Source organism: Macrobrachium nipponense, chromosome 23, assembly GCF_015104395.2.
Source record: "Macrobrachium nipponense isolate FS-2020 chromosome 23, ASM1510439v2, whole genome shotgun sequence".
NCBI classification, from domain to species: domain Eukaryota; kingdom Metazoa; phylum Arthropoda; class Malacostraca; order Decapoda; family Palaemonidae; genus Macrobrachium; species Macrobrachium nipponense.
In genome coordinates, this window is record NC_061090.1 from 80,986,257 (window position 1) to 81,008,546 (window position 22,290).

The window sequence follows — 22,290 nt, forward strand, 5'->3', positions numbered from 1 at the left end:
TTTCTTCCGATATTGGAAACGTATCCGATAGCTGACCTGTCTTCCAACTCCAACTTCTTCCTTAGGAAGAACTGAAGCGTCGAAGATGTAATCTCCCTAGGAGAAAGAACTGTTCGAGCGAGGAAAGGGTTCCCAGAAGGCTCAGCCATTCCCTCGCCGAAGTGCGCTCTTTCCCTAGAAAGTTCGATACTGTGGCACAGCCTTTCTTTAGTCTCTCTTGCGATGGAAAAGCTCGAAAACCCCGAGAATCCATCTGAATCCCCAGATAAACCACGTTCTGGCTGGGGATCATCTGAGACTTCTCGAGGTTCACGATCAGTCCCAAAGACTTTGTCAACTCCAGTGTTATTAACAGGTCCTCCAAACACTGCTTTTGAGACCTGGCTCTGATGAGCCAGTCGTCCAGGTACATTGAGACATTTATCCCTTTCAAGTGCAGGGTCTCCGCTACATTTTTCATCACGTCTGTGAAGACTTGAGGAGCCGTGGACAGGCCGAAACACAGGGCCCTGAACTGATAATTTCTGCCTTCGAACATAAATCGAAGGTACTTCCTCGACGAATGGTGGGATCGGGATGTGGAAGTATGCGTCCTGAAGGTTCTATGGACACCATCCAATCCCCTTGCCGTAGTGCTGCAAGGACTGAGGCAGACGTTTCCATGCTGAACTTCTGTTGTTCGACAAATTTGTTCAGCGCACTTACGTCCAGTACCGGTCTCCATCCCCCCCGAGGCTTTTGTTACAAGAAACAAGCGGTTTGTAAAACCCCGGGGAGTTGCAATCCAGTACAAGTTCTATTGCCCTTTTTTTCCCACATCTGTTCCACCCATTTGACGAAGAGTGGTCCGTCATCATCCTGGTCCCTGTATCTGAGGGACAATTCCCTCGGAGATGTTGTCAAGGGAGGAATGTCCTTGAATGGGATGCGATACCCCTTCTTGATAATCGACATCGTCCAAGTGTTGGCTCCTAAGTCTTCCCAGGCTTTCGCAAAATACTGTAGCCTGGCTCCTACGGGTGTCTGGAGGACAGAACTCTCACTTCCCTTTCTTAAAGGCACGGAAGGAAGACCTGCCCCTCTTATCGGTTGACTTCCTTCTGGCGATCGGTCTAGTTGGAAGACCTCCTCGAAAGGGCTGTTTCTGAGCTGGGCGAGCACTTTCTTCTCCTCACTAGCCACAGGCCTACTCTTCCTTGATGATTGTCTAAGGAGATCCTGGGTGGCCTTTTCCGTCAGAGAATGCGCGATGTCCTTCACCAACTGCAGAGGGAAAAAGGTGTTCAGAGAGAGGCGCAAACAATAAGGCGGCTCTCTGCGAATGAGAGACGGCCTTTGTGAGGAAAGCACTGTGCACCGCTCTTTTCTTTAAAACTCCTGCACCATATAGCGAGCATACCTCAGCTGATCCATCCTGAACAGCCTTATCAATGCAGGGCTAGGATGCAATTCAGGGGTTTGGGTTTTCTGGTCGAGTTGTTCATTTTCTTGAGATTTCTTGGCCAGAACCCCAAGGGACCAATCTAAGAAGTTAAAAACTTCTAAGGTGTGAAATAGACCCTTGATGAGGTGGTCCGTTTCCGAAAGCCCCCATGTAACCTTCGCTGCATTCAAGGCGTGCCTTCTAGACGAATCCACCAAACTCGAGAAATCTGATTCGGCTTGAAACGGACAGAGACAATCCCATATCCTCTCCCGGTTTCGTACCAAATTCCTCTCCTCCCTGTAAGTTTGGCGGGAGGCATACAAAAGACCGTCCTTCCTAACTCCTTCTTCTTCTTGAACCAGGAGTCAAGAGATTGTAGCGCTCCTCATAGAAATGGCAGGCTTCATTTTAAGGAAAGAGGAAGACTTGAGTGTTTTCGTGCTCGAAAACTGCGAACGTGGTGAAGGGGGAGCAGCTGGTGTCAAAGAGTCTCCATATTCCTCCAACAGAAGGGACGAAAGGACTTTATAATTAGAAGATCCTTCCTTCATTTCGTCCTCCGAGGCATCTCTGGGTTAAGAGGCTCGGAAGGAGAAGGCTCTCTCCTTTCTACTGACTCTCTCTTACTCTCTTCCTCCGAGTGTCAGGTTCATACGAGGAATGCGCCTGGTGTACAGCAGGAGTATCTCGCCTGGGAGGAGTACGCGTCTTGGGATCCTCCTGGCGCCTGGCAGGCGCAAAGCGCCTCGAATACTCCTGGCTTTCAGCAGGCGCCTGGCGCCTCCTGGCAGGCGCATTTTCATCAGGCGCCTGGCGCCTGGCAGGCGCATTTTCATCAGGCGCCTGGCGCCTGGCAGGCGCAAAGCGCCTCGAATACTCCTGGCTTTCAGCAGGCGCCTGGCGCCTCGTAGGCGCATTATGTTCATAATACTCCTGGCGCGTGGTAGGAGTATTAAGTTTCCCATACTCCTGGGCGCCTGGGAAGGAAGTATAACTTCTAAACTCCTGGCCGGCCTTGGGGAGTTATGGCCTTTATTAGGCGCCATTTTGTTTCAGAATACTCCCTGGCGTTTTGGTAGGAGTATAAGTTCCGAATAATCCTGGCGCCTGGGAAGGAGTAATAATCTTCGGAATCCCCCCGTCCTGGGAGGAGTATTTAGTTCAGAATACTCCTGGTGCTTGGGAGGAGTATCCGTCTGATGTTTAGTAGGCGCTTTCCGTCTATAAGTGCTCTACTCCTAACAGGATCTTCTTCTTCATTTCCTCCAGCTCTTGGCGCTTGATTGAGATCTTGAATGTTGTCCTGGCTCGGTTACGCCTACTCGAGTTTTTGGCTTCTGGTTGGCGCCCTACTCTTGACAGGAGTAGCTTCCTTTCCTACTTCTCGCCTGCCTAGCGCACCGCCCCCCCCAGAGATGGCCGCCTGTGCGACAACTCCCCTGAAGGATGCGTCGCGCCTGGCAGGAGATAGTTCTTTAGATCTTTTAATAGGAAGCCTATCATCCTTCTTACGAGTAGGCTCCTTATAACGAGTTCCTACTAGCAAGGCTAATTGCTCTTGCATATTCTTCAAATTTTCTTGGTTGAGGAATCTTCCGAATTAGGAGAGGGAGAGTCTGTAAGGCGCTCTAGGATCTCCTCCAGTCCCAGAGTCTGACTGTAATTCTCGCCCTCTTACTACCGAGGCGCTCCTCCTTCCGAGAAGCGCTCGGGACTCGAATTGATCTCATGTTCAGCAGGCGCCTGGCGCCTGGCAGGCTCTTGCATACTCCTCTTCAAAGGACGGGAAAGATTCGACTCCTTCCACCCTCTTCTCGGAGAAGGCGAACTCGACGACGAAAAGCACTCTCGTAGGACCCTCTTATAGCGGTCTTTAGCAGTCGATACGATCGATTCTGCCGAAGGGACGCCTGATCGTTGGGGATTCTCACAACCCCCGTACGGCTTTCGACTTTCCTTTCTCCTCCGGGCCAGGGAGCTTGGAAGAGGTCTAGGCCTGGGAGCGTCGCAGAGACGACCAGACGCCCCCTCCACTACACTGGACACATAATATCACTGCCACATTCACTTTTCCTTACCTTCCAATGCTGCGACTTTTCCTGCATTTTCTGAAGGGAAGCTCTAAGTTCTGCTATTTCCGAAGCCGAACTAGAGGATTAGCCATTTGTGAACGGGCTGAAACAGAATGGTCATTATCATCATAGGAAGAAGCTACAGAGCTAGAAAGTAAATCATGAGAGGCAGACTTCTATGGGTTTTTCTTCCTCTCTCTATCTCTCTCTAACTTCTACAAGTAAGAAGTTAGATTCTTCCACTCTTGTGCACTCAGATTCTCACACTCATTACACGTATTCTCATTGAACATTCAAACCATTCTACACCCTCTACAACGTAGTGTAGGATCTACGCAAGCTTTTCGGAATCCTCACCTTACAGCCCTCATTCACACACACTCTGAAACTAACACTAGAATCAGACATATTCACAAAATCCAAAAACCAAGTCCAAAAAACAGTCCACGATAGCGAATGCCAAACAACGATCCAAGTACGTCACCAAATATCAGCGAGAGATGATCAAAAGCTTTGCGAAAAACGAATTCTAGTCAGGAGGAAGTAACAACAATGTTGATACAGCCGGCGACAGAGAGAATATATGATTAGAAAAACGGGAATAGTTCCTAGCCCTGCCACCCAGAGCAGGGCGGGTAGATCACTGACTACCTGTAGCGAGTGCCGCGAAATTTGAAATTCTGTCGAACGACCGGAGTCTATAGCTATGTATATATCTGAGGTAAGTTGAATGTATGAAATGCAAAGTACTTACAATCACTCTGAATTATACAGAAAGAGAGGGCAAATACTCAAACTCAAAGCAAACGACAAAGCGGGCAGAGCGATGACGAGCACGTCCTATCCACACACGGCCGAAAGCAAAAGTGATTTGTTTACCTCCCGCGCGACGATCGGACAAGCAGTTAACTACCGTTCTCCCCTTGTTCGAAGCTTACGACCGTTCCAGCTGCCGCTAGCTACTTCCTATTGTTAAAGGACCGAGGGTTTGTATTACGTATCGGAACAAATACAAATTTATTCAATAGCTAGCTTGTAAAAAATACTTGGTTATAAAAACTTGATTGACAACTAAGCAGCATGTCTACTATGGGTTTCAGAGACAGTGCAAGCACGTTTTTGGGCAATACCTATTTCTGTAACGAACACTCTTAACAGAACGAGATTTTGCTATAGTGCATTACACCCAGTGCCGTAATTTATAAGGGTATCGTGAATCACTAATCGTAAAGAATAACGACACTTGTCCTTGTACCAAGAGACAAAAACTCCATTATGCAGAAATGGATACGAACACGCGTATAAAGCTCCACCTACCATCTCCCCAACCCCCCTCCACCGCCATCCCTTTTCTTCTTCGTTCCTCCGCCTTCCTTTCTCTCTCTCTCTCTCTCTCTCTCTCTCTCTCTCTCTCTCTCTCTCTCTCTCTCTCTCTGTTGCCATTCGGTATGTGTTGACCCTCCAAACTGGGTATAAGACTACGCACAAAACGTTGAAATTGGTGAAATTAGGCTATGTATTGGAAGTATATATACATAAATATTAAAGCAATTTTATCATTATTGCATTACTATGACAACTAGAATTCATGGAAACAGTTTATAACCTGTTAAGCGTCACCCACGTAATAGTACGTTTACCGCGATCTACTGGGTAGCGCCTTCAACGGGATATTACGTTCAAGACTTTAACTGTGCTTGTCAAGCCGTCAGCCCCGTAATAATACGTTTACTCGTATAGAAAGTAGGAACATCATTTGGTAAACACTCTCAGCACATGGGGAAACTTATTTCCAGCCTGGCAACTCTTTCCTGGTGGTCGCTTATGCTAGAAAACTGCCTGTCCCTGTTGGTTTTCTTTCAATACGCTTCGGGCGTTTACGCGACGACAAATTGGATTTCGCGTTTTCACAATGAATGTCCCCAGAGGAGGCATATTTCTTCAGGTGAGATCAATCAAATACTAGATGAGGAGTGTGATATTGATAACCTATTTGATGATGAGAGCTCTAGTTCTGAATCCTCCAGTGATGATATGACAATTTGTCCAAAATTGCATTTTTCCTAACTATACAAACCTGAGGTCCTTTTACAATAGGAAGGTACTAGCGGCAGCTGGATAGGTCGTAAGCTTTCGAACAAGGGGTTCGGTAGTTAACTGCTTGTCCGACAGGCGCGCGCGCGCGACTGGGAGGTAAACAAATCACTTTTGCTTTTGGCCCAAGCAAAAACTGCAGAGTGAGGGGTGGCATGAGGTGGGACTATGTGTAAAAGGACCTCAGGTTTGTATAGTTTAGGAAAAATGCAACTTTTGGACAAATTGTCATTTGTTCCGACACGGCATACAAACTTCGGTCCTTTTACAATAGGAAGACTCACTTCTTGGTGGGAGGAATCTGAGTCTTTTGTGAACAGACTGGTGTTCGCCCAACCTTGGAAGCCTCCCTGGTCGTAAGAGCGAGGGAGGGATCCAAGCCTCTGTCCGATTGATCGGGGTGTGCACCGCAGGATCAATGGTCAGACCTCTGGACCGAGTACTAAGAGAGAGGCAAGCGTATCTCTTCGTACCAGCAATGTAAGAACTTGTTCCTGTACAGGAGCAAATATAAAGTCATGGGTTTGACTCTTGTAGGCATCCACTTCCCCCCCCTTGTAGGAGGAAGTGGTGGATATTCTGCTCCTATCCCTAGTGAAAGGGATAGGATGGGGCTCTGTCATATAGCTCACCTGCATCTCGTCCTCATCCAGCGTAGTGACGACCGTGGCCCTCTGCCCACAGGTAGAGGAGGAAGGAAAAGACGGGAAGAGGGAGCCAGTCACTCACTCATTCACACATCCATCCACACAGTCACACCAGACTCGATGCTGTTTCAGCCTGCGAGGGTCTGGGTTAGCTACACAACTTTGTTGAGCAGCCACCACGGTCCCAAGGAAAAGGTATCCAAGGAACCTGTGGCAATATCCCGAAGGTAGAAGGACGTAAAGGTAGTCTGGTTAGACCAGACACCTGCCTTCAGGACCTGCGCCACGGAGAAGAATTCTTACGAAACCGCCAACGAGGGGCCAATACTTCTGACTTCGTGAGCTCTCGGACGGGACGTACGGATGTCGTCACTACCATCAGCCTCATACGCCCTCCATGATGACCTCACGCAGCCAGAATGAAAGAGTGTTCTTGGATACTTCTTTCTTGGTTACCCCGGTGCTAACGAAGAGGCGTCGACACTCAGGCCTGAGGTGTCGAGTCTTCTTCAGATAGCGCCGTAGCGCCCTCACAGGACAAAGCAGCATCTCATCCGCATCATTATCGGTGAGTCCTATTAGGGAGGGAATCGTGAAGGACTCGAACCTGTCGTCAGGGATCGACGGTTTCTGAGTCTTCGCAACGAAGTTCGGGACGAAATCGAGCGTCACAGATCCCCATCCCTGGAATGCGTACATCATAGGAAAGACCATGAAGTTCCCCTACTCTCTTCGCCGATGCCAGGGCCAGCAAGAAGAGGGTCTGAGGGTCAGATCCCTGTCTGACGACTCTCGAGTGGCTCGAACGGCGTTCGAGTCAAACTCCTAAGGACGAGAGTCACATCCCACGCAGGGGGCCTGAGTTCCCTGGTGGGCAAGACCTTTCGAAGCTCCTCATAAGCAAGGAGATCTCGAACGAGTTCGAGATGTCCAATCCCCTCAGTTTCAGGACGAGCGCCAAGGCGGCTCTGTATCCTTTGACTGTGGGGACTGAGAGGAGTTCTCTCGGCGAAGAAAAACGAGGAAATCCGCTACCTGCTGAAGAGTGGCTCTGAGAGGAGATAGACCCCGTCTACGACACCAGCCACAGAAGACGGCCCACTTCCCCTGGTACACAGCTGCAGAGGACTGACGGACGTTTCCAGCCATCTCTGTTGCTGCGCTACGAGAAAAGCCTCTCGTTCGCAAGAGATGGTGGATAACAGCCAGCCGTGAAGACGTAGGGACTGGACTGCTCGGTGGTACCGCTCGACGTGTGGCTGGGCTAGAAGGTTGTGCCAAGGGGGAATCTCTCTCGTTCTCCTGCGAGAAGAGCCAGCAGGTCCGGATACCAAATGGCCTGTGGCCATTTGGGAGCCACCAGGATCATTCTGAGATTCGGGGTGACCAGTGCTCGACTGATCACCTTGCGAATCAGGCTGAACGGGGGAAAGGCATAGACGAAGAGGTTGTCCCACGGGTGTTGAAGAGCGTCCTCTGCAGCTGCCCATGGGTCCGGCACGGCCGAGAAGAACACCTGGAGCTTCCTGTTGTGCCGGGTGGCGAACAGATCCACGACTGGTCGCCCCCACAGGTCGAAGAGCCTTTCCGCCACGCTCCTGGTGTAGAGACCATTCGGTCCCTATCACCTGATCCCGACGGCTGAGCGTGTCTGCTACTACATTCCTCTTCCCTGGAATGTAGCGTGCCGACAGCTCTATTGAGTGTGCCTCGGACCCACTCGTGCACCTGCCGAGTCAACTGGTACAACGGGAGAGACACTAGGCCCCCCTGTTTGTTGACGTAGGCCACTACCGTGGTGTTGTCGCACATCAACACCACTGAGTGTCCCATCAAGCGGTCCTGGAACTCTTGGAGGGCGAGGAACGCTGCCTTGAGTTCCAGTACATTGATGTGAAGGTGCTTGTCGTTCTCGTCCCACACTCCTGAAGTCAGCAACTCCTCCAGGTGTGCGCACCATCCCTCGGTCGATGCGTCTGAGACAGCTGCATGTCCGGGGGGGGAGTGCGCAGAGGCACTCCCCTTAAGAGGTTCCTGTCGTCCAGCCACCAGGCTAGGTCCTGCCTCACCTCCGGTTGTCAGTGACACTGGAAAGCTTGGGGATTCCGTCGCCTGTGGACCAACTCTCCTTTAGTCTCCACTGAAGAGACCGCAGGTGAGACGCCCGTGAGGACTAACTTCCTCGAGTGACGACAGGTGTCCGATCACGACTTGCCATCGCTGAGCTACCTGTTCCTGTCCGAGACAGGAACTGGTTGGCTGGCCTCCCTGAATCTGCTGATCCGCGAGTCTGCGGGGAAGACTCGCCCTGCTACCGTGTCGATCAGCCATACCCAGGTACTTCATCCTCTGCTTGGGCTCGAGATCGGACTTTTCAAAGTTCACAAAGATCCCCAGATCGCGACAGAACTCGAGCAGTCGATCCCTGTCCTGTAGCAACTGCGAGCGGGAGCTCGCCAGGACTAACCAATCATCGAGATACCTCATCAGACGTATCCCGTGCGAATGGGCCCAAGCAGACACCAGAGTGAAACACTCGCGTGAACACCTGTGGGGCGGTTGAGAGACCGAAGCAAAGTGCCCTGAACTGGTACACACCGTCCCGTCGAGGATGAAGCGGAGGTACTTTCTGGAGGACTGATGAATGGGTATTTGGAAATACGCATCCTTCAAGTCCACTGAAAGCATGAAATCGTTCTCCCTGATGGAGACGAGCACTGAACGTGCGTCTCCATCGTGAACCGGGTCTGGCGAACAAACCGGTTCAGAGGAGAGAGATCTATCACCGGGCGCCAGCCTCCCGTAGACTTTTCCACCAGGAAGAGTCGACTGTAAAAGCCCGGTGACTGATCCGTGACGATTTCTACAGCTCTCTTGCTCAGCATGGTCTTGATCTCCTGTCTCAATGCTACGTCCTTCGATGACCCTGGAACGTACGACTGCTGTTGGACCGTTGGAGGTGAGGGGTGGCCGAGATTCGAAGGGTAATAGATATCCCTCCCGAAGGACATCTACAATCCAGGTCTCGGCGCCGTAGCGCTGCCAAGTTGCCCAATGGCTGGCCAGGCACCCCCCCACTTCCGGCAGCAGGTGAGGGGGAAGACGCCGTCCCTAGCGTTTCCCCCCTTTCTTCGACCTTCTTCCCAGAGCCTCCACGGGAGGAGGAGGGCTGGGAGGAGGGCTGGTTACGGCTCCCCTTGGTAGAAGTCGACGAAGACAGAGTCTTTTCCCCGGGCTTCGACGCAGCTACCGTCTTAGCCACCGAGGAAGCGCTAGCCGAGCTCTTAGACTTGGCCGCAGTTCCGAGGCTGCCCAGAAGCCTTCGAGGACTGCTGGTGAACCAGACGGTCACTGTCGTCAGTGCGCCGTCTGTCCACGGCAGCGTCCACCATCTCTCCTGGGAAGAGAGATGTGGAACTCCGTAAAGGTCCGTTGCGAAGTCCCAACGCCGCTTCACGCCCGGTCCGGCCCGTGGAAACCAAACCCCGAGTAAGGACAGCGTCCCTTCGTCGGAGAACCAGGTTGGCCCACAGGTTCACCGTCTGGTGGGCAAGGAAGGAGATGGCTCTTCCTCCAGACTGGCAAATTCTCCTAAAGGCCGAGTCATCCTCGGGAGAAATTCCCCGGAGTTGGCTGCGACCTTAGAGTACTGTGAGGGACCACGATCTAGCCAGGAGACGGCCTGGAAAGCTGCCATGGCAGTAGATTCCAGGCCGAGTGCCTCTTGCTGCGAGAACCATAGGTTCTCGGACAGGAGCTGCTGCAGACACACACCCGGAGTCAGCCTGGCTAACTCCGGGTTCACCTGTTTGGGCGGCAATCGTGGGTCCTCGGATGGCACGTAAAAACGCCGCTGTCGCAGCAGAGGAGGTGGAAGCAGCTTGCTCGACCTGCCAGACTTGAGAGAACCGTCTTGTCCGGAGACAAGCGATTCTACCTGGTCCAGCACTGAGTCTGCAAGCTCGGAAAGCGGCAAACCCCACCAGTCGGTCTGGGTTCCCTCTTCGGGCCCCAGGGGGAAGAAAAAGGGGGGGGAGCCAGAACGACTCGAGCCGGGACGTGGGCTCGGATGGTGGGAGCGGCGATCCTTCCGCGAGTTTATTGTGCTGACGAATCAGCGCAATAACCTCGGCAAAGTTCCTCTGGATCTCAGGAGTGGACTGCGTTCCTGCGGAGTAGGACCATCCAGTCCCTCAAACAGGAGCATCTCCCGAGACCCTCCTCCCTCGAGGGGAGGAACAGCGACAGACCCCTCTCGGTCTCCTCCAACCACCTGTGCGTACGACCTGGCTGGTCCGAGAACCGTGCCTGGTACGTATGACGACGTGGTGGGATCCTGAGGGGCGCACCCCTCACGATCACTCCTCAATACCTCGCCCCTCCCGGAGTAACCCGAGGAGGTTGAAGGTATGGGAGAGGCAGACCTGACGCTCCCTCCCTCGCTCGCTGGTAGAACCAGTGGGCTTGCCGGAAGACTGCAGGCGATCGTCAACCCGCGGTGGCGATCGAGCTGCAGACCTAGTCGAGCCGTCTCGCTGTGGAGAACGGCTGGACCGAGAACAGCGGCGCCCCGTCTCAGTGTCAGAGGAGCTGGTGCTGGTCGCCGTACACGATCGCTCTCTGTGAGAGTGACGGTCAGGCGACCGGCGAGCTCCACTGTCACGGTGAGACCGGTGCGTATCCTCATGGCGCGTCACGTCGCTGGTACCAGCCGTGGCTGGTGCCGGCGAACGGGGGGACCTCTTCCCAGCCTCAGCCCGTGGCCGGTCAGGTGGGACCGCACGTCCGCCCAGGTGGCCAGCTGCTCGCCGCGAGAGCGAGAGCTGGTCTGGTGAGAGTCGCGTGAGCGGCTGTCACCAGTCTTCCGCTCCGTGCCGTGAACCTGACGCTCAGCTGGCTCAGAGGTCTGGTTCCTAGCTGCACGGTCGCTGTTAGGCGACCGTACACTCGGTACCTCTCGCGAACGAGAGGCCGAGACGGATCCTGCTGCCGTGGTCGAACCACTACAGCAGTGAGGAAGTGCCGGTGTTAGCCGGCACTCCTCTGGTCCCCGTAGTCTTCTTCCTGCGGAAGAAGAGACGGGTCCTGCCCCCGAAGGAGCAGGGTGACCAGCGGAAGAACCCCCCGTCTCACCAGAGCGAGACGGGCCCTTAGAAGTTCCCGAAGGAGACTTCTTGGGGGGGGTGGGGGAGGCGACCTTCTTCTTAATTCTTAGGCGGGGGAGCCTTAGAAGAAGAAGGGGAAGAGGCGGCTGACGACGACGAAGAAGACGATGAAGACGACGACGACACCTTCCTCCTCTTCTTCTTCTTCTTCGTCAACCTCCTCAGGACCGATGTCAGATCTGTCATCCAGAGCGGAGCCGGGGCTGTTGTTGCCGAAGCAACAGGGCCCGGACGCACCTGTCCGAACAGATCAGCATCGGGAGCAGCGGAGCCAGAAACAGGAACAACGTCAGCAGGTGCAGGCATCACAGGAACAGCAGTAGAGACGGCAAGAGCAGGTACAGGAACGGCAGCAGTGGTCATCAACGTCATGTCCGTGAACAGAGGCTGGGCAGGTACGGCAGGTACGGCAGGCTGTGCAGGCGGTCCAGTTGGACGGACCAGCGGCACAGACATCCTTGGTACTGGTGGGAGGTCCAGGGGCGAGCTCTTCGGGCACACGAAGTCCGGTCGCGGCAGCACGGCAAACCCAGGTGGCGGCATCACACTCCCCCGTGGTACGGCGACTGGCCCCTGCACCGATGTAGTTGGTGTTACAGAGACCGCGTGCGGGGTGTACACCAGGTGAGGAGGTGAAGCATAGCCAGGTGTTGTAAGGGTCGTGGTGGTGTCGTAACCGTCGCATGCGTGACCGCCACGGAGCCAGCGAGATGGTTAGAGCAGCCCCTGGACACTCGGCACGCCCTGCAGCCCCAACGATGCCCACACCTGTTCCGAGGTCGTCCTTCGCGGCAACCGCACCTGAGGAAGCAAAAGTCGGGTGATTAGCAGGATCCTCCACCCGCTCTGCGCGAAGACGAACGGATAGAGGACCCAGAGTACAACTCGACGTCAGGGTATCTAGCGCCCTCCTCCACACTCGACAAGTCGGGTGAGGAGAAGGACCTAGAAACCCCCACCCCCCCCCGAAAGGGGAAGGCGCCAAACGTGGGAGCTGAGCGGGCGGCAGGAAAGAAGACGAAGTGTCCGTAACAAAGGAGTCGCGGGAGAGCTTTCCGACGACTCCTTTGCAGGCCTTCGCTTCTTCCTGCCCTCATACAAAGTCCACTGCGCCTCCGACCAATTAATTACACAACTTCACAGGGCTCGGCTCGGGTGCATTCGCGCCCCCGACACCGAGCGCACAAAATATGTGGGTCAATTTCCGGGAATGAGCGGAACTTTCCGCATTTACGCCCTTCGGTACCCGGGCATAGTCTCCGTGGGGTAGCGAGGCGAGGAGATTCCATGATTGACCAATAAATCACAATTAAATGAATAAAGAGAAATGATTGTACTTACAATGATTCTTTCATACACAAACACAACCATATACTCAAGGAAAGCAAACGACGAGAAGCGGGCAGAGAGCGTCGAACACACACGTCTACTACTCGCTGTGAGGCCGAAAGCAAAAGTGATTTGTTTACCTCCCAGCGCGCTCGCGCGCCTGTCGGACAAGCAGTTAAACTACCAAACGAAAAACCCCTTGTTCGAAAGCTTACGACCTATCCAGCTGCCGCTAGTACCTTCCTATTGTAAAAGGACCGAAGGTTTGTATGCCGTGTCGGAACAAACAAACTTTTCTTCCAATTGCGGGAGTGAAGATGACTTTTCTTTGCCGAGTGACTGGACTCCGAGAGAGAGAGAGAGAGAGAGAGAGAGAGAGAGAGAGAGAGAGAGAGAGAGAGAGAGAGAATTTCCTACAGTTAATTACAGTATGAATAACAAGCATAAAAATCAATATTAACTTTGAAAAACTATCATCAGTGCTATGATCGCTGATTACAAAAAAAGCGTGACGGTACGTTAGCAGCGAGCTCATCAGGGGCGGACGCATAACAGGATGATAATGGAACGGCGTATGTGTGAAGCCTCCACTAATGTGGCAACGATGATTTTGCCATTCTTAGCATGCAAACATTAAAGGTTACATTTATTTCTGGCATATGATTATTAAAGAAATTCAAAATACTAATAAAGACTGAAATCAATGAGAAGTGCTAGCAAAAACAAAAAAGCAAAAAAAAAAAAAAAAAAGTAGTCGTTCCTCTGCACTTTTCCGTATTCGTTCCTCTATGGTTTTCGGCAGCCAGATGTACGAAAACGTTAGAAACATTTGATTTTATCTACTTTAGAAATATCTGTAATTTTTCGGGGTAATTTGGTTGCAAAAAAGGGATAATATACATGAATCAAATATGATATTGTAATGATACAATTAAGTTTGTTCATACTTACCTGGCAGATATATATATAGCTGATAATTTCCGACACCGACAGAATTTAAAACTTACGACACACGTAGTGGGAGTCAGGTGGTTAGTACCCATTCCCGCCACTGGGAGGCGGGTATCAGGAATCATTCCCATTTTCTATTCATAATTTTTATTTCCACTGTCTCCTGAGGGGAGGTGGGCGGGTACTTAATTATATATATCTGCCAGGTAAGTATGAACAAACTTAATTGTATCATTACAATATCATTTTGTTCATGCAACTTACCTGTCAGATATATATATAGCTGAATCCCACCTTTGGTGGTGGGAGAGACAGAATAGAGGATTTAGGAAACACATATGTGCAGATAATTGATATCTTGATTCCTTACCTGTTAGCATAGCTGGCTTCGTGATTACTGCCACGTAAGTCTGCTTGTGCTACTAGAGTTGCCAGCAAGGTAGAGACCTATGAAGCTGGTGCACTCCAGATGATCTGTCAACAGGGGCGAGACCACGACGTGACTAGACCATGGACCATACTAATGAGGGCAACGAGACAAAAATACCACCACCTGGCTTAGTTTACCAAAGGTATCCCACTTAACTAAGCTAATGGAAGGGAGACCCGCCCCAGGCGGTCACCCCACAACCATAAACACAAATTAAAAACCCCCCTAATCCCTAAAGGATAGGATGAGTGTTACCTCCTGCCCCCAAAAACCCCCACGTGTCTGCAGCAATGTATGGTCCGAGGGAGAAGCAATTTTCGTATGTCACTTTCACCTCCCGCAGGTAGTGTGAAGCGAACACCGAATTGCTTCTCCAAAATGTGGCATTCAAAATATCTTTGAGAGCCATATTTTTTGTGAAAGGCTACCGAAGTAGCAATAGCTCTCACCTCGTGAGCTTTTACTTTCAGAAGCTTTAAAATCACTGTCACTACACTTATTATGCGCTTCTTGAATCGTATTCCTGATGAAGAACGCCAGTGCGTTTTTCGACATAGGAAGATCAGGTTTCCTCACTGAACACCACAAATTGTCCGATGAACCATCTGCAAGCTTTAGTTCTCTGCAGATAGACTTTAGAGCCCTGACAGGACACAGGAATCTCTCACGTTCGTTTCCAACTATATCTGACAACCCTTTGATTTCAAAGGACCTCGGCCACGGGTTGGAAGGATTCTCGTTCTTTGCTAAGAACATGGGACTTAAAGAACAACACCAACAGCAATACTTTCTGAAAAGCCAATCTGCTTGCTAATGGCCTGAATTTCGCTAACCCTCCTTCGCCGTCGCCAGACGCGGTTAGGAAGATCGTTTTCTTCGTCAGATTCCTGATAGAAACTGACTGAAGCGGTTCGAAGTTACTCGACATCAAGTATTTGAGTACCACATCCAAGTTCCACGAGGGTACTTTAGGCTGGACTACCTTCCTAGTCTCGAACGATCTAATGAGATCATGAATGTCCTTTATTATTTTAGACAAATCGAGTCCTCTGTGTCTAAAGACTACAGAAAGCACGCTCCTGTAGCCTTTAATAGTTGGAACAGCCAACTTCACTTCTTCTCTCAGATGAAGAAGGAAGTCAGCTATCTGGCTCACAGAGGTTGTGGTGGAGGAAGGAAATGCCCTTCTCCTGCACCAGGATCTGAAGACAGCCCACTTCGATTGGTACATAGCGATCGAGGAGGGCCTCCTTGCGGTGGCAATCGCCTTCGCCACAGGTCTTGAAAAACCCCTCGCTCTGGCCAACTTCTTGATAGTCTGAACGCAGTCAGACTCAGAGCGGGGAGGTTTTTGTGGTACCTCTCGAAGTGGGGCTGTCTGAGTAGATCTTTACTTAAGGGTAGAGTCCTCGGAAAGTCTACCAGGAAGGACATCACCTCTGTGAACCAGTCGGCTGCCGGCCAGAAGGGGGCGATGAGTGTCATCCTCGCTCCTTCCGATGCCGCAAACTTCCTCATCAACACCCCGAGGATCTTGAGCGGGGCAAAAGCGTATATGTCTAGGCCGACCAACTCCAAAGTAGGGCGTCTACTGCGACTGCTCCCGGGTCAGAACTGGGGAGCAATAGAGTTGAAGTCTTCTCGTCCTGGACGTTGCGAAGACATCCACCTGTGGACAGCCCCACAGGTTCCACAGCGACTGGGCAAACCTCTTAGTGAAGGGTCCACTCTGTCGGCAACAGCTGTCCTCGCCGACTGAGAAGGTCCGCCCGAACATTCTGTACTCCTGACACGAACCTTGTCAGGATCGTGACTTCTTGCGCTTTTGCCCACAAAAGGAGTTCCTTTGCGATGGCAAACAGAGAAGGCGAGTGAGTTTCCCCCTTGATTTCTTAGGTATGCCAGCGCTTGTGGTGTTTGTCGAATGATCTGAACTACTTTGCGGATACTTCTTCCCTGGAAAAAAACCTGAGAGCCAGATAAATGGCTGACAGCTCTTTCAGATTGATGTGCCAGGACACCTGTTCCCCTCTCCAGGTGCCCGACACTTCTTTCCCTCCTAGTGTTGCTCCCCAACCCGTGGACGACGCGTCGGAAAAACAACACTAGGTCGGGGTTCCGAAGTTTGAGGGAGAGCCCTCTGCGAGCTTCCGAGGATCTGACCACCAACTTAGGTGATCCTTCACCTCTCTCGTTAAACACAAGATCGCCTCCAGATCTTGCTTGTTCTTCCAACTGTTGGCTAGGAAGAAATTGAAGAGGTCTGAGGTGGAGCCTTCCCAGAGAAACAAACACTTCTCCAGTGAGGAAATGGTCCCCAGCAAACTCATCCATTCCCTCACCGAGCATGTTTCCTTCCCCAGAAAAGTCGCCACTTTCTCCAGGCATTGAAGTTGTCGCCCCTGGGACGGAAAAGCCCGAAAAGCCACTGAGTCCATCTGAGTCCCCAGATAGACTAAAGATTGAGACGGAGTCAAATGCGACTTTTCGAGGTTTACCAGAAGCCCCAGGGACTTTGCTAACGTCATGGTCGTGTGCAGGTCCTCCAGACACCGTTTTCCCGCGATGAAGCTCGAATAAGCCAGTCGTCTAGGTAGAGAGAGATCCGTATATTCTCCAAATGAAGCAGCCTTGCCACGTTCTTCATGAGAATGGTGAAAACCATCGGCGCTGTGGTCAGACCGAAGCAAAGTGCCCTGAATTGGAATACCTTCCCCTTCAGGACAAATCGCAGGTATTTCCTTGATTGGGGATGGATGGGGACATGAAAATACGCGTCTTGGAGGTCTAGTGAGACCATCCAATCCCCCGGTCTCAAAGCTGACAGCACCGATTGAGTCGTCTCCATCTTGAATTTCTTCTTTATCACGAAGAGAGTTTAGGCTGCTGACATCGAGGACGGGTCGCCACCCCCCCGAATGTTTCGGCACCAGGAAACAGGCGGTTGTAAAACCCTGGCGTTGATTCCCGGTCGAAGACCTGTTCCACCGCTTGCTTCTCGATCATTTGTTCCAGCAGATCGAAAAGCACTTTCTGCTTCTCTCCTCGATAAGAGGGAGACAAACCTCCTTTGGTGTTGAGGATAGCGGGGGGTGACTTCAAGAACGGGATCCTGTACCCTTTCCTCACGACATCCAGCGACCAAGGGTCGGCATCTCTCTCTTCCCAGGCTTTCGCGAATCGAAGAAGCCTGGCTCCTACCGGCGTCTGAAGGACTTCCGACTCACTTCCTACTCTTTGACGGAGCAGGGGTTTTTCCTCTGGAAGAGCCTCTTCCTCGGGAGGCTGCTTTCGAGGAAAGTCCAACGAAAGGGCTTCGTTTCTTGGCACGAAGCTCCATTTCTGGCAAACAAGCCCAGAAGATGAAGCAGCTGCTGGCCTTCTAGAAGACTGAGCCAGAAGATCTTGCGTTGCCTTTTCCTGAAGGCTTGAAGCTATGTCCTTAACCATAGCCTGGGGAAAGAGATGGTCTGAGAAAGGAGCGAAGAGCAAGTCCGCCTTTTGCGTTGGAGAGACGGATTTGGCCGTGAAGTACAAAAAGAGCGCTCTTCTTCTTAAGAATCCCCGAGCTAAAGTGCGTAGCCAACTCCTCAGAACCATCCCTGACGGCCTTGTCCCATACAAGAAAGTACGCTGGACAGCTCCCCAGACTAATAGTATCAGAACTCCTTGACCTTGCATCTAAAACTCCAAGACACCAGTCAAGAAAGTTGAAGACCTCTAGAGTCCTGAAGAGGCCTTTTAGTGTAAAGTCGAACTCGTTATGGGTCAGTGACTTTTGATGAAGACAGAAGGGCTCTTCTGGAGGCGTCTACGATGCTCCCAAAGTCACCTTGAGCAGAGGCTGGTAGTTTAACGCCTATGTCCCTCTCCTGTCTCGTACCACATGCCTCCTTTACCGCAGAGTCTTGAAGGCGGTAAAGCTAAAGAGGATTTCCTGACGCTTTCCTCTTCGCCATCCATTCATTGACTTTCCGGAACGCTTGCTCCAGTGGAAAGCGACTTCTTCATTTTAATGAACCCCGATGCCTCGTTGCTTAAAAGAAGAAAATTGAGAGGAGGAGTACGAGGGGCTTCCGGTTGAAAAGTTTCTCCCGAACTCCGACTGTAGCAGACGCATCAAACTTTATAGTCCGATGAGACCGTAGCGGTTTGTTGTTCTTCCTCTGCTTCTACTAAATCGTCGCTAACTCCTTCCTCAGAAACTGGAGAAGTAGGAGGAAAACTCTGAAGAAAACTGACGACCATGAAGGGTTCCTTCATCCACCTACCTGAACTTGCATCGGTGAGGGACTGGTGTCTACCAGCGCGCGCTTGGCGTCCGAATCCGCACGTTTGGCGCCGACAGTGCGCGCTCGACTTCTACCAACACACGCTTGGGCGTCCACTGGCGGCGCACAGCGTCCCACTAGTGCACGCTTGGCTTCCACTGTGCGCGCCGAGCGTCCGTCAGCGAGCGCTGCCGCTCCAACTGGTGGCACCGTTTTTATCCACAAAAACAGGTGCGCGTCTGGCGGCACCTGAAGCGGCGCTCCACTTGCACAGAAGCGCGCTCGAGCGTCGATCACTCGCTTGCGAACATGCGAAGACTTGCGAGCGGGAGATATATCATCCTGAGAGCGAGAAGCGAACTTCTCACCTCCTCTAGAGAGCTGCTGGGGAGCAGAACGAACTCTAGAGGGAGACTCGAACGAAGAGAGAGGCGAGCGAGGGAGAAAGAGCGGGTCTTGACTTCTTCACAGGAAGCTTCTCATCCTTCCTACGACGCGGAAGAGCCTCTCTAGCAGCAAGAGCGTCCTGAAGTTGCTGCTGCAGTGACTGAATCATTCTCTTGTTAGGCGAATCTTCCTGCTCTGGGGAGGGACTGATCCTGTGAGCAGGAGAGCGGCGAGGGGACGCCCCCCTCCTCCTCCCAGGTACGGCCTCTTCCCGAGCTCTGGAGCGACCGTATCGCTCACTAAACGAGCTAACTGAATCCAAGTCCGAAGACTCTCTAAACGCCTTTTCTGCGGCGGAAAAGCAGCGAACGCACTGTCAGGCGAAGATCGCAAAAGCGGCGAACTAGGACGTGAAGCGTCAACATTACGCGCCGTCCTTTTCAGCGGACGTGAAGCACCTTGAGAACTCCACCTTTACGTGGGATGAAGCCTCCGATGACGAAAAACACTCCTTGAGGAGGCGTGCACGCGCACGCTCCCTGGCAGTCTGGGGATTTTCATCAGTAACTGCCGAAGGCACGTCAGATCGGTGGGGGTTCCTTGTAACCCTCCTTCGGCTTTCGACATGCTCCCTCCCCAGGTCCTGGGAGTCAAGCAGAGGTCCAGGCCTAGAGGCGAAAACGAGGCCGATCTGACGCACCCTCCACTACACAAGGGTATCACTGCACTTTTGCACGTCACTTTGCTCTCAAGAGCCAACACTTTTGATTCTAGATTACGAATCACGCCAATATTAAGGATAAAGTATTACTCTCTACAGACACTGTTTCAGGGCCCGGAGGCAAAACTACAGGGTTAGGAGCATTAACAGAAGGAGGGTTAACAGGAGAAACATTAATATCTTGAACACCTGAAACACTCCTGGAGGAAGACCTCCTTAACCTATCCTTTTCAAGTTTCCTAAGATAGGTCTCATACGCCTTCCACTCAGAATCTGTTAGTCTTTCGCACTCCTTGCAACGGCAAGGTTTCCATACACACATTCATGCTCCCTGCAACTCTTACATACCGTATGTGGGTCTACTGAAGCTTTCAGTAGCCTACCTCTACAATCAGTTCTAGAGCAGAACCTAGCGCTAGCTGTACTAGACCCTGACATATTATTCCAAGAAAAGTCCAAACCAAAATCAAATCAATCCACTAATAACGTGTGCCTAGCCACCGATCCAATCAATTAATCCAAAAAAAAGAACCAAAAGGGATACTCAAGTAGCAATAAGTTTCCTTAATCCAGACGGAGGTGCTGTAAACGCATGTTCACAACACCGGCGACAGAAAAAATTATGAAATAGAAAATGGGAATGATTCCTGATACCCGCCTCCCAGCGGCGGGAATGGGTACTAACCACCTGACTCCCACTACGTGTGTCGTAAGTTTTAAATTCTGTCGGTGTCGGAATTACAGCTATATATATATCTGACAGGTAAGTTGCATGAACAAACAAAATTTTTAAATAACAAAGTAAATTTAAACTAAATAACGAGTAAAGTAAACAGTTTAGGGAATAAAACTTTGCAGTTTCGTCGTCTGTCGTCGTCTGCTGTTCGAAATTGTGTTTATGGCGCGCGCGCTTAGAAACCAGGAACAGCAACGGGTTTAAAGTGCAATGTGGAGTGAACCGGGAGCCCACTAAAATGTATAATAACAATCAAATAAGCACTGTGGAGTTTCAGTTGTGATGGCAGTAAGGATAAAAACCGCCGATTACAAGGTAAGAATGAATTCAGTTCCAACCATAACCCCGGGAATAACAAGTTTCATACTTTCACTAATATAGGCAAACATGAAAAATTGTTTTATTGTGCTGATTACAACTGCAATCTTGAGTAAGATCAATAAACGTTACATACATACGCTAACATTGTTCAAATGAGTGCTGGGAAGGCTGGGGAAAGATGGTGGTGGCCGTCACTGATGAGAACCGTCCATGAAAAACGTAGCCGCCATATTGGATTTCAAAAACTGCCTCGAAACTATTTTTACGAAGAGCTCACATGCTCATTTTAGTTCGTATGGGGCTTTCATATATCACATTATGTTGACGAAACTTCAGTCTTTTAAATGGTATGCTTAGAGTTGCAATTGTATTCATGTTTCACCAATTAAATATCGAGTGAATAAGACCCGTCCACCGTGATGAGGGTTGGCCTGCCGTGGTGTTCTACCCTAATTTCTCACTTTGGAGAAAATACTTACTTCGAAAGGAGAGTAGAGGTCTTTAGCTCCGTTTCTCACCGACAAGAACGTGTTATAAGTACATTTTTTTTGCGAGGGTGTTCCAGCCGTGGACCGTCGATGAGTTTGAGCAGTCCATGCGGTTGTTTACCCTGGGTCTAGCCTATGAACGAACCCATCGGCCGAACGGTTGTAGGCCTTACCCTGGGATGAGATAAGGTAATTGTAGGCTTCCTCTGACTATTGGCTACATAAAAATAATCGGCATTTTTTGGCATTGCCTCTTTTCGGTCTCTCGTCCTCCGTAAACCTAGTAAATACTAGGTATTACCTTAGGGTACTAGGACAGCTCCCAGTCTACTTTCACAGGGTCCTCTTTTACCTAATCAGCTGGAATTTAGTCTTTAACAAAAATTCATCAGGGTTAATCTAAATGCACAGGACTTACTTGGTGAATTTTTGTTGGCTTTTCAGTTGCGCTGCATAGAAGAAATATCAAGCGAGTGGCGATTTAAACGTCATATCACGCGGAATAACAAACCGCCATGATGAAAACAGAATTGAACCAATCACGAACTCGTTCGAGTTCAACGGATTTCGAATGTCATCCAGCTTTGACTTCGACTTCCTGCAGGTGATCGTTAAGAGCTTTTTTCTATTTAATGACGGCTATTGTATTTCTAGTTTTACTGATAAAACTCAAAATATTATATAATTATTATTGAATCATATGATTAGTAATCATATAATTCTAACCACACTCTAGTAACAAAGTCACATAAAGCGATCTGTCGCATTTTGGTTGGGCTTTCTTAGACGCTTTCAATGACGTCACAGGAATACACGACCTTCAACTATTATGTAGCTGCATACAAATCAATCATCTATTATTTTTATTTGTACAGGGGTATGCGAGATTCCGTTTAAAGTCCGCGTCTGCAGTCTGCAGTTTTTCTTTTATATTATTTTCCATCTGAGGTATCTTTAATTCAACATTTCTATGTATTATCAGTTACATTTTGACTCTTATGGCCCACTTTTTCACTCCAATCATCATTTATGTGTATAAACTAACATTTCTTACACTCCGCCGTAAGATTTTTACTTTAACTGTGAATATTGTTTTCTGGAGCTGCCTGTAAATATCCACAGCCGATATATATATATATATATATATATATATATATATATATATATATATATATATATGAATAACTTGATCACGAAGTATATAAAACGTGATGCTATGTATAAATATAAGTTTTGTTTTTTTTTTTTGCAC

General features: G+C 50.4%; 1 protein-coding gene across 7 annotated transcripts in view; it reads right to left on the bottom strand.

Moving 5' to 3' along the window:
• The window catches only part of LOC135202024 (protein ELYS-like), a 241,020-nt gene extending 219,436 nt beyond the window's left edge, over positions 1 to 21,584 (bottom strand). For all 7 annotated transcript variants that reach the window (XM_064231315.1, XM_064231323.1, XM_064231317.1 and 4 more), the window contains exon 1: positions 21,457 to 21,584. The gene's annotated coding sequence lies outside the window, so the exon portion shown is untranslated. The remainder of the gene's footprint in view (positions 1 to 21,456) is intronic.
• Between the last annotated feature and the right edge of the window lie 706 nt (positions 21,585 to 22,290).